The sequence below is a fragment of the Grammomys surdaster genome, unplaced genomic scaffold (assembly GCF_004785775.1).
Source record: "Grammomys surdaster isolate TR1022 unplaced genomic scaffold, NIH_TR_1.0 166, whole genome shotgun sequence".
Lineage (NCBI taxonomy): Eukaryota > Metazoa > Chordata > Mammalia > Rodentia > Muridae > Grammomys > Grammomys surdaster.
The window spans coordinates 9,198,967-9,210,536 of NW_021604614.1; positions in this window are offsets into that span (position 1 = coordinate 9,198,967).

Sequence of the window (11,570 nt, forward strand, 5' to 3'; positions counted from 1 at the left end):
GGAATTACTCTAGTCCAGACTGTCCAGGAGAGCTTGCTAGGTAGGTAGCCTAGGGTGGCCTCTAATGTCAGCCTTATTCTTTCAGACTTCTCAACTTCAGGATTACAGATTACAGGCAAGACCAGTATGTCCTGCCCATACCTGGGGTGTGTGTGTGTGTGTGTGTTGGGGGTGTGGTGTGTGTGTGTGTGTGTGGTGTGTGGTGTGTGTGTATGTGTTTACTTTTTTGTTGTTGTTGTTTTTGGTCTTACTATGTAGCTTTGGGTGACCTGGAGCGTCTATGTAGACTGGCCTGAAACTCAGATAGTTCTGTGGCCTCTGCCACCTGAGTGGACCACCACACTCAGCTACTCATTTCGTATATGTACATTTGTGTGTGCTTACATGTTTATCTGTGCAACACATGTGCTGTGCTCATGGAGACCAGATGACAGAGTCGGCTCCTCTGGATCTGGAGTCACAGGTGGTTGTGAGCCACCATGTGGATACTAAGAACTGAACCTCGGTCCTCTGCAAGAGCAGCCAGTGCTCTTAGCTGCCGAGCTTCTCGAGTCTTCCCCCTCCCCTTAATTTTATGTGCAAGGCTGTTCTTCTTACATGCCTGTCTATACCACGTGCATGCAGTGCGCTAGGAGCCAAAGAAGGGGTTAGGACTGAAGGTGCAGCCGTAAGCTGTCATGTGAGTGCCAGGAGTTAAACCCGGATCCTCTGCGAGTGTCCTTCACCACTGAGCCATCTCTTCAGTCCCATACCTGGTAATGTAAGAAGTAACAAGTCTGTGACTTTGGTGGATCCATAGAACCCACTCAAAAGACGTTTTCAGAAATAAACATTTGGATCAAATCTTAGTGTACAGTTATACTGATGTTATTGCCATCAAAATGGTAACTTTTTATATTGATACTATATTTATTTGAATTTATATGTTTTTACAGGTACAAAACAGGCTAATTTACCCTTGGTGTACATGTGTGTCTTCTCATTATTTCCATAGTTGTATGATTATAATAATGCACCACTGCTGTTTGTATAAAGAACAGTTTGGCACAAGCCTCTAATCCCCCTCACTCAGGATCCAGAGGCAGGCAGATCTCTGAGTTTGTGTCTGCCTGATCTACAGAATTCCAGGACAGCTAGGGCTACACAGAGAAACCCTGTCTTGAAAGTTTGGGGCACTAGAGAGATTGTGCAGAGATGAAGACTGTGCTCCTTCAGAGGACCTGAGTTGTTCCCAACATTCACATTTGGTGGCTCACAACTGCCTGTAATGGCCACTGGTACAGGTGCAGGTCTGTGTCTCTGTCTCTCATTTTTTCCCCCTCTCCCCCCCCCCCCGGGGGGGGGTGTGAGTTCCTTTTACTTTTTTTTTTTTTTTTTTTACTGATTACTCTTAATGTGGCAAAGCCTGCCAAGCCCATTACCTCTCTATGAAGAGATTGAGCTACAACAAAATCGTAAGCCATCTTAGCTCTGTCCGTTCTAACATAGACTATGAATTTATCTTGTTAAATATACCAACTCTGCCCAAAGCCTCTTGCTGTAGGACTCAAAGGATCCTTTGGGGTCAAAAATGAATCTCACCCATTGCTTTGCTGGAGTGCCATGCATATCCCCATCCCATCCTGTGCGCATATGTGGAGAAGTTTTAGTACTACTTACCACCTACTTTTTAATCCCTCTCCCTCTCCCTCTCCCCATCTCTTCTGTGTGTGTGTGTGTGTGTGTGTGTGTGTGTGTGTGTGTGTGTGTGTATGTACACACATTAACCATTGCAATCTGCTAAAAGCTTCTGGAGTCCAGGGTTCCTGAGGATCCATTGTCTGGATAACTGATTAAAATTCCCATCTGACTGCGCAGAAACAGTATGACCTCCATTTTCAAAAACTCATTCAGTCCCATATAGGGCACTTAGAGTCACACAAGAGTTCTTCAAAGTTCAGAAATCTGATTGAATAAAGGCACCAAACAAAAGGAGCACACTGCTTTTTTTAAGTTTTGACATGTAGCTCAAAGTCGGTGATGAAAGTAACAGGTGTTCTGCATGTATGGGACCACCCAAAGATTCTGGGCTAGGTTGCTAGTTATCCATTACCATGTAATGGATACCCAAGTAGTTCAGCATCTTACAATCACACACACACTTACAACCCCTTCCGTGGGCTGGAGACACACTGTGTAGACTTGGGAGTTAGGTCACATTGCCCATTGTGTCTGGTTTCCCTGCAGAGAGGTTGTTCTCCAGGCTTCCTCAGGGAGTGACTGAAGAGCCTTAGAGCTAGGACTTGGAAAGACAGAGCAAGAGGAGGAGAAACAGACAGTGAGAGGCAGAACCCCTGTATCACCCAAGGTAATTAAAATTTGTATTGGGGATGGAGACGTGGCCCAGAGGTTAAGAGCACTCTGTTTTTGTTGAGGATCAAGGTTTAATTCTCAGCATCTGCATGGTGGTTCACAATCATCTATAAGTCCAGATGCAGGGATCTGATGCCCTCTGCTGGACTGTGTGCGTACCTACCATGTGACATACACTTATACATAAAAATAAATCTTAGTTTAAAAGTTATGTTGAAACTGGAGAGATGGCTCATCTTTTAAGAGCACTGGGTGTTCTTCCAAAGGATCTGGGTTCATTTCCCAGCACCCACATGGCAGCTCACAGCTGACTGTACTTCCAGTTAGTTCCAAGGAATCTGACATCCTCACAGAGGTATATGCAGGCAAAACACCAATATACATACAGTAAAAATAGATCATTTTTAAAAGTTAAAAAGTTGTGTTCATGTTACTGAAAAACCAAAATAAGTACCTTTAGTATTGATTTCTGTTTTGTTTTTTTTTTTGTTGTTTTGTTTTTCGAAACAGGGTTTCTCTGTATAACTCTGGATGTCCTGGAACTCACTCGGTAGACCAGGCTGGCCTCGAACTCAGAAATCCTCCTGCCTCTGCCCCCCAAGTGCTGGGATTATAGGCGTGCGCCACCACTGCCTGTCGTATTGATTTTTTATAAAAACAACTTGCAGTCATATTTACAACAATGCCAGCAATTTCAAATTCAATCAAACAGCATTTCAAAAGCCACATTTTGATTTCATGAGTTGAGTAATTTATAACTATAATACCTGATGCTGTATTCAAAGCCCAAGTATAAAAGTCAGTGTGCTAACAAAGGCAGTGCTTCTCTCTTCCCTCATGATAAGGAATCAGCTGGCTGTGTGAGCACACCTGTGGTTCCATCACTTTAGCGTCAAGGCAGGAGGATTGCAGTAAGTTCACGGTTAATTTGGACCACACAGTGAGTACCAAGCCAAACCAGACTGGACTATAGTATGAGGTCCTGTTATAAAACTCTAAATATGAGCAGGAGAGGTGGCTTGACAGTAAGAGCTTGCTGCTCTTGCAGAGGATCTTGAGTTCAGTTCCTGGCACCTGCATGACAACACACAACATCCTGTATGTAACTACCTACCAGGTATCAGATGCCCTCTTCTGGCCTTTTTGAGTACTGCGTGCAAACAGTATAAAACTTAGAAGGTGTGATCCAAAGACCCCATGATACCCACAATCACTTCTGGAATAATCAACGCTAGGCTCCCCAGTGTAGTTAAAAGAAAAAACACCACTGACTATCCTAGTTTGCAATTGACCCAAATATTTTGTGTAGGTTTTTCTTCTTTGAGATAGGATCAAATGTAGTAGCTAAGGCTGGCCTCAAACTCTGCCTGAGGCTGACCCTGAACTTCTGATTCCGTTGACTTCCTGTCCTGAGTGTTGGGATCCCAAGAATGTAGCGCCACACCATGTTTATGCAGTGCTGGGATCAAACCCCTAATCTTCTGTATCCCAGACAACTTCTCTTTCAACTGAGACACAGCCACAGCTCCTAACTTACTTGCTTTTGCACTGTCTTTGTTTCTGTCAAAACACATATAAGCCCCACATTGAGACTGAGGGCTGTATCTAACTTTTTATCCCCAGGTCTGTTTTCTGGGGCTCTCTCAGTTAAGGTCACATAGACATGGTGTTCACTGGCTGACACTGAAGCTATCCTCCAGCTTTCAGGATGTTGAAGATACTTCTCATGGCCTGGTTTTCTGCTCCCCTCCAGCAATGTGTTCTCTCCTGGCATCTTCAATGAGTTGTCAAAGTGACCACCCAGTGCCTTGGTTTAGGATCTTGATGGCCCTTTCAAAAGTGCATATGGATGTCAGCCTCTATTTTTTTTTGGGTGGTGATGAAATCTTCAGAGGTGAGGCCTAGGGACAGGAAGCTGTGTCACTGGGGTATGCCCTTGAATAGGTACTGGATCCGAGTCTTCTCTCTGCTTTCCAGAAATGATCTGAACAGTTTCCCCAAAGGGACCTAAAGGAAACCTCCTTCAGACTTAAATGCTTTGTCACAGTGACAGCAAACTGACTGACAGCTGGACTTCTACCCATCCTCCATATCTGGTAGAAAAGCCAGCATATCTTCCTTTGAGGGCCTTCTGCAGAGGCTCAGAGCTTGATGGGGTGAATCTCTGCGAGTCACTGGTTCTCATCCAGCCCTGTGCTGCCTGGCTTGTGCTGGGATCTTGCAGCTTCCAAGCTTGAAGGTCCTGCTAATGGTATCCACTCACCTCATCGGGATGCATGATCCTGGGCTATTTGTGTTTTGTTTTACTCCGGTCAAAATATTGAGTCTGGAAGCAGCAGACATGGGCATATTCTTCAGAGGTTTCCTTGTTTTTAAGTTACTTCAGCTGAAGAGAGCCCCAACAGAGAGCAAATGTTTTGTTGAAAATATAGAGATTGAAGACAGAAGGAGATGGACAGTGGGGGACAGGTTCCTTTGTCTGCTGGGCATTTCTCAGGGGACAGGAAAGGGAGACTAGAGCAATTTTGAGTATACACAAGGGGTCTGTACAGGATACAGCGTGGCTCGCTGGCCCTTCCCATTCAAGTGAGTTTGAATGAATAAGAGAACATGGATTTGTAATGAGAAAAGTTTCTTTCAGAGAGATTAGGAAACAGTAGCACTGAGGAAGAAGGGCAGCTGATGGGACACAAGCTTCACCTGCTCCTGATTTGCACTGATTGAAATCACAACCCCTGCTGCTCTTGCCCAGTGACAGTGGGTGGGAATTACTACCCCAGGAAGCAGAAGATGGTGGGTATAGACTCATTTGCATATTGTTATGGTTCAGATATGTAGTCTCCCTACAAACTGGTAGATTTAAACACTTGGTCTCTAGCTGATGACAGCTTTTGGTGAGACTGTAGAACCTTTGGAGTGTTGGGGTGGGGGGTTGAGGGCGATAACTGGGTTCTACCTTCAGCCCCTCTGTCCACTCCTGGTGTGGCCATTTATCAGGTGGCAGCCACACACCCACCCCGTGCCATGAAGCTGCCCATCTTCCTTCCCTCTGTGATAGCATGGATCTAGAATCATCTGAAAAATAAACCTCCGGGATTGTGACAGATTATTTAGCCTATGGGCATGTCTATGGGGGACTATCTTTTTTGTTTGTTTGTTTTTCGAGACAGGGTTTCTCTGTGTAGTCCTGGCTGTCCTGGAACTCACTCTGTAGACCAGACTGGCCTCGAACTCAGAAATCCACCTCCTCTGCCTCCCAAGTGCTGGGATTAAAGGCGTGCACCACCACTGCCCGGCCATGGGGGACTATCTTGATTAAGCTATTTGAGGTGTAAAGACCCATCCACTTTGGGTGGCGCTAGTTCCTAGGCTGAGAACTTGAATTTTATAGAAAGGAGAAAGATGGGGATGGGGAGGTAAGATGGTTCAATGGTTAAGAGCACTTGCTGTTCTTGAAGAAGACCCAGGTTTGGTTCTCCGCACCCACATGTCAGCTAAAAACCACCTGTAAATCCCGTTTCAGGGATCTGATGCCCTCTTCTGGTCTTCATGGGTACCAGGCATACATATACGGCAAATACATTCAGGAAAACACTGACCAAATTAAACAAAACCTTTAAAAGAAGTAGCTAGCTGAGCACAAGCATTCAGCATCCTCTGCTTCCCGATCTGACCAGCTTCTTCAACTCCCTCAGGGTGACTTCTCTGCCCTTATGGACTACAGTCTGGGACTATGAATCACAATAAACTCTCCCTTCCTTGAGCTACTTTGGTTATTTTATCACAGCACCAAGAAGAAAGATCAAGACACTTTCCCCACTGTGTCGGAGAACTGAGCAGGTGACACATGGGGGACTGTGTGACTGCAAAGTCACCAGAATGTTCTTTTGATGGCCTGTTCCAGCTCTAAACAACTGACTGTGTGAAAAATCATATCTATAGTAAAATACCATCTCACCCCAACTGGAAGGGCTACCAAGAAAACAACAAATGCTGGTGAGTATGCGGAAACAAGGACCCGCTAGAGGGGTCTGCCAGGGGAGTCGGTCTGGATGTCTTTGCAAAGAACTAAAAGCAGATTTTGAGTTTGCTGATGAGATAGCTTCAAGTGCTTGAGGCAGGACACTGCCCTTTGAGAGATGGGCTCATAGGTTGAAGTGACCCCAGTAAGGAGCCCTAAAGCCTCAAACTTCTGGAGCTCTTGAGTCCCCTGCAACCCTTTAGAGTCATGTATCTGTCTGACAGTAGTCTTTTCAAATAAAGGGGCAGAGGGGTTCTTACCCAAGCAATGAGTGCCCAGAGCTAACCCTCACCCACAACTGGGGACCTAGCAAAGACTATTTACTTCACTCTTGAATGTAAAACTGCAGTTTAGTAGAGAGAACACATACTGAACAGCAGTCAGCACCGCCTGAGTCTGGGTGCTCTGTTAGGGAAGTCCCACGTACTATTATGCCTGGTGGAAGCTGAGAACAAGACATCTCCTGGGCAGGAGCTGGAGCTCTGCTTTCCATCCTAGCATCTAATTCCACCAATCGCCATATCACCAGCCCTCTCCTCCCTGCAAAGGAAGCCCCAGCCCTCTTTAGCTGATGAATCACCCCTTTGCCTACTGAAACTTCTGGGAACTGCTTTCTGAGGTTCTCCCTCCACGACTGCGTCCTCAGTACTACATGGCCCTTAATTACTTTCCCATTGATTTCTCTTCCTGGGAGCCGATTGCAGCTAAGGTGAACTCTCAAGGCAGATGGAAAATTCGATGCGTTTCTCGTGCTTCCTATCCCGACTAAGGACTCAACTAGATAAGAAAGTTCTGCCTTCTGGGTACTTAAGCTAAGTAATGGAGAAGTCTGGACATCCAGTCAAAGTCAAGAAGTGCTGATCACAGCCAAACACTTTGGGATATTGGTCAGGAAATGTAACTGGAGTCTTCAAGTTGAGAAGAAGGCTGTAGAAAGTCTCACAAACCAAGTCTCACCACAAGCTCATTGTCAAAGGATGCTGGCTCCATGGTGGGCTTACCCTTTGGGGTGGGATCAGCTACATACTGAAATATGTAATAGTTCCCAAGGGAACTAGTTCAAAATCATCCTGAAAGGCTTGCTCTGGGCTTTCCCATTCTCTAGATGGTGTGTTTATGGCTTGGCCCAGGGAGATGCATTTGTTGGAGGCTTGGTCCCCAGTAGATGGCGCTGCAGAGAGGCGATGACATCAAGAAGTTACCAACATCATCAGGGGTTAGCCCAGTGAGCTGAGAACTGAATGGGATGGAAGGAGGAAATGTGCCTATGGGGTCTTTGAGGAACATATCTTAACCTTGGACCCTGCCTCTCCGCCTTTGCCTCCTGTCTACCACAAGATCGACAGGCTGTCACATGCATCTGCGGCTATGAGTATCTTCATAAGCCCCTAGCACTGGAGTCCACTGAACTTGGAATAAAACCTCTGAAACCAGGAGCCCAAACACACCTTTTCTCCCTTGTTTACCTTGGGTATTTTTTTTTTCATGGCAATGAAAAAGGACTCCCAGAATAAGTTGAACCTCAAGCCTTTTCCCTAGAGGCATGGGGATTCTCTGGATGGCCAAGGAAACCTATTTTTAAAAAGGGTTTATTTTTATTTCTAAATATTTGTGATGTGGTGGTGGTGGTGTGTACACATACAAATCTCAGGGTATAGTCATTCACTTAAAATCTTGTTCAGCTCCTACACAAAGTATCCCAAAAGCCTCAACTGTGGTAATTGAATGGCTCCCTGTGTTCCAGCAAGACTCTGTTGTCCTTGACTAAAGGCATTAAACTCTTTCCCCTAGTATTAACACCGGTTTTTGTAACCTCAAACCAAACTTCTCCATAATAAAAAAAAAAATGAAAATTACTTTATTGCATTCAGCCCTAAAGTTATTCACTTCCATCCCTCAAAAATTTTTTATGCGCTCTTAACGTATGAAAAGCAGGGCATCAATGGCCCATTATGCCTTAAAATGAGAAATCATATATTTTCTCCCTCGCGATAAAAGGGCTTGACTCTGCAAGGAGAGGGGAGAGTGATTCCTGCTTTCTTTCAGCCATTCCAGTGAAGGTCACTTCCCTCAGGGAGGGGGAGCTTGGGGTGGGTGGAGCCTGGAGACCAGGACTGATTGTGAGGTTCAGGGTTTTGGCCACGAGCCTGTGCTGATCTTGTGTATAGTCTTTCTTTTACCTTTGCAAACCTAAACCAGGCGAGGGAAATAAATGTCTCAAGAAACTAAGAATCATGAGTAAGACACAGTGGAAGGGCATCCTGATGGTGTCCCAGGAGGCAAGTAGGAGAGGGTTTGTTTGTTTGTTTGTTTGTTTGTTTGTTTGTTTTTAACAGAATGTGCTGGCTAGTTTTATGTCCCCTTGACAGAAACTAGAGTCACCTGAAAGGTGGGAACTTCAGTTGAGAAAATGCCTAAGATAAGATCCAGCTGTAGAGAATTTTCTTACTGTTTGATGGGAAGGGCCCAGCCCACTGTGGGTGGTGCCATCCCTAGGCTAGTGGTCCTGGGTTCTATAAGAAAGCAGGCTGAGCAAGCCATGGGGAGCAAGCCAGTAAGCAGCTCCCTCCATGGCCTCTGCATCAGCTCCTGCTTCCAGGTTCTTGTCCTGTTTGAGTTCCTGCTCTGACTTCCTTCAGTGATGGACTGAGATGTGGAAGCATAAGCCGAATAAATTCCCCACGTTGCTCTGGTCATGTTACTCTGGTCAACACAGCAACCAGGATTGCTACAAAGGGCAGCTTTCATTGGATGAGCAGGAACTTTCAGTTATAAACCTGCCATGATTGGTTAAGCAATTGGGAGTTCCTAGCTGGGAACTACTGACTTCAGAGATTTAGCCCTGGGATAAATATCCAAGTCTCTGGAAACTTCCAGGACCTTGACCCGTAGTGGGTCAGAGCCTAAGGTCTTAAAGTCAACTTTCCAGCTTCATTTGGAAAGTGGAGTCTGAATTATCACATGTCCTTCACACTTGTTCCACCAGCCTTAATGTTTTCCCACTCTGGTTCTCAGGAAGGCTGAGGGCAATGCTCTCCTCAAACCAGTTTCTTATACAAAGTCTGATTATATTTTACACAACGAAACAACATATGGAGAGAAAGGACCAGAAACAGTATAAGACAGCAGAAATAAACTCTCGATTCTGGAGGCTAAGAATCAGAAACCAATATTCAGGCAGTGTTCTTTGGCCGATGGACAAAGCACTCAACTCTCCACTTCTGCTTTCTCATGCATTTGCCCAAGCCTCTCTCTCTATTGGAACCCTCTGTTCTGAGATGGGCATAGTTAGTAGATTAGGGACTACCATAGTCAAGAGTAATCTGTCTGTATATCACCAAATCTGGAAGGACCAAGTCTCTTAAGTTTGCATCCTAGGATTATAAATGGATGTGAGATCTGGGTCACTGTCTAGGTCAATACAGATGGAGATGGTGGTGTAGATAAACCACATATCATTGAAGAGACAAAAGATCTCTGCGTGCCATTCTCATGAGGAAAGAACCTTTCAGATACACCCCCAAACAGAATTCATTTTTTTGTCATTGGCTAAAATGGTGCCGGATCCCTATTGTGAACCAGGCATCTGCTTCAGGAAGGGGACAGCCTTTCCCTGTTCATCCCCTGGTATGGAACACATTATCACACATGTATGGGATTGATTCGTGTACACAGCTGGGTGGCTTGTTTGCAAAACTTGCCTCAGTTTCTACTTCCTGTATCTCTGCTCCTGACAAGATGACCTTGAAGCCCCTCCTCCATAGGAGGTGGGCTCTGCCTTCAGAGTACACCCCTCCCAAGCGTGGAGATTATGCAATGGAGAATGATGTGGTGATTGAAAAGAATGAAGGGCCACCCATGCTACAGTAAAGGATAAAAGTGCTCCAAAGCCAAAGCCAGCACAAGTCCCCAGTCTATAAGATTCCATTGATATGAAACGCATGGACCCAGTAAGTCTATAGAGACAATAAGGGGGCAGGTGGGGAGGAAGTACTTCAGCCAGTGGAGAAGCATTTCTAGTGGGGGTCGTGAGAAAGCACTAACGTTAGTTGTAATGGGGGCTGAGGGTGTGGCTCAATGGTTAGGGTGCTTACATAAAGCCCTCTGTTTAATAACCAACAGGACATAAATTAAGCATGACCCTGCCTGTATTCTTAGCACAGCGGAGGTGCAGATAGCCCTGGAAGTTGAAGCCTTAGCTATGTAGCAAATTCAGGGGTCACCCTGGACTACATGAGACTCTCTCTCTCTCAAAAAAAAAATTAATCTACCATTGTAGATGCATTCTACAGGGAATAACTAATAACCATTCTATAAATATACACTTGAAGTGAACCAACCAGGTGCTGTATGAATTGCATCTTGAGAAGGAGGTTAAGAATGATGAATACTGGTGGCTGGAAGTGGTGGTGCACACCTTCAACCCAGCACTCTGGACGCAGAGGCAGGTTGAGTTCTGGGACAGCCAAGGGCTGTAACACAGAGAAACCCTGTCTCAAAAAAACAAAAACAAAACCAAAAAAACAAGCCATCTCTCCAGGTGCTCAGACACAGGATTCCCCAGCCAAGATCAGTCAGCCGATCAGGCCAGCTTTGCTAAGTCACTGGGGCAGCTAAGGATAAACCTCAATAGCTGTTCACAACACCGGAAGCTACCTTAGGGGAATGCAACTCAGAGGCTCCCAGTGTATTCATAGGTGGGTGGCCATCCCACAGGTCACTTTGGTATCCTCTCATCAGCTACCAGTACCTTATTCCACTCCTGACTCCCCCAACCCCTGGGTTCACCCACCTGGCTTCTCTCTGTGTGGATGTGTCTATCACAGGCATTTCATAGAAATGGAGTCATTCAGTATAGTACCACATGAGTTTTTGTGGCCATCTTCACACTCCTGTTGTTATGCCTCCCCCCTGCCCGCCACAACCGACTGCAGCTTCAATTCACTCCTCCTTCCTTAATGGAGTTTTTGTCAGATGTTTTGGCAGTGAGAAAAATGACAGATATAGGCACCGAGTCACAAGGTGACCTGTGCCAGGGTGTCTCAGAACTTCTAAGTCACATGACCACGCAGCCACCTCCGCATGCTGCTATGAGACTTCCCTCAAGTGGAGTTGCATGTTCCAGCCCTGTGTGAAAGTGTGCATGTGTATGTGTGTGTGTGTGTGTGTGTGTGTGTGTGTGTGTGTGTGTGTGTGT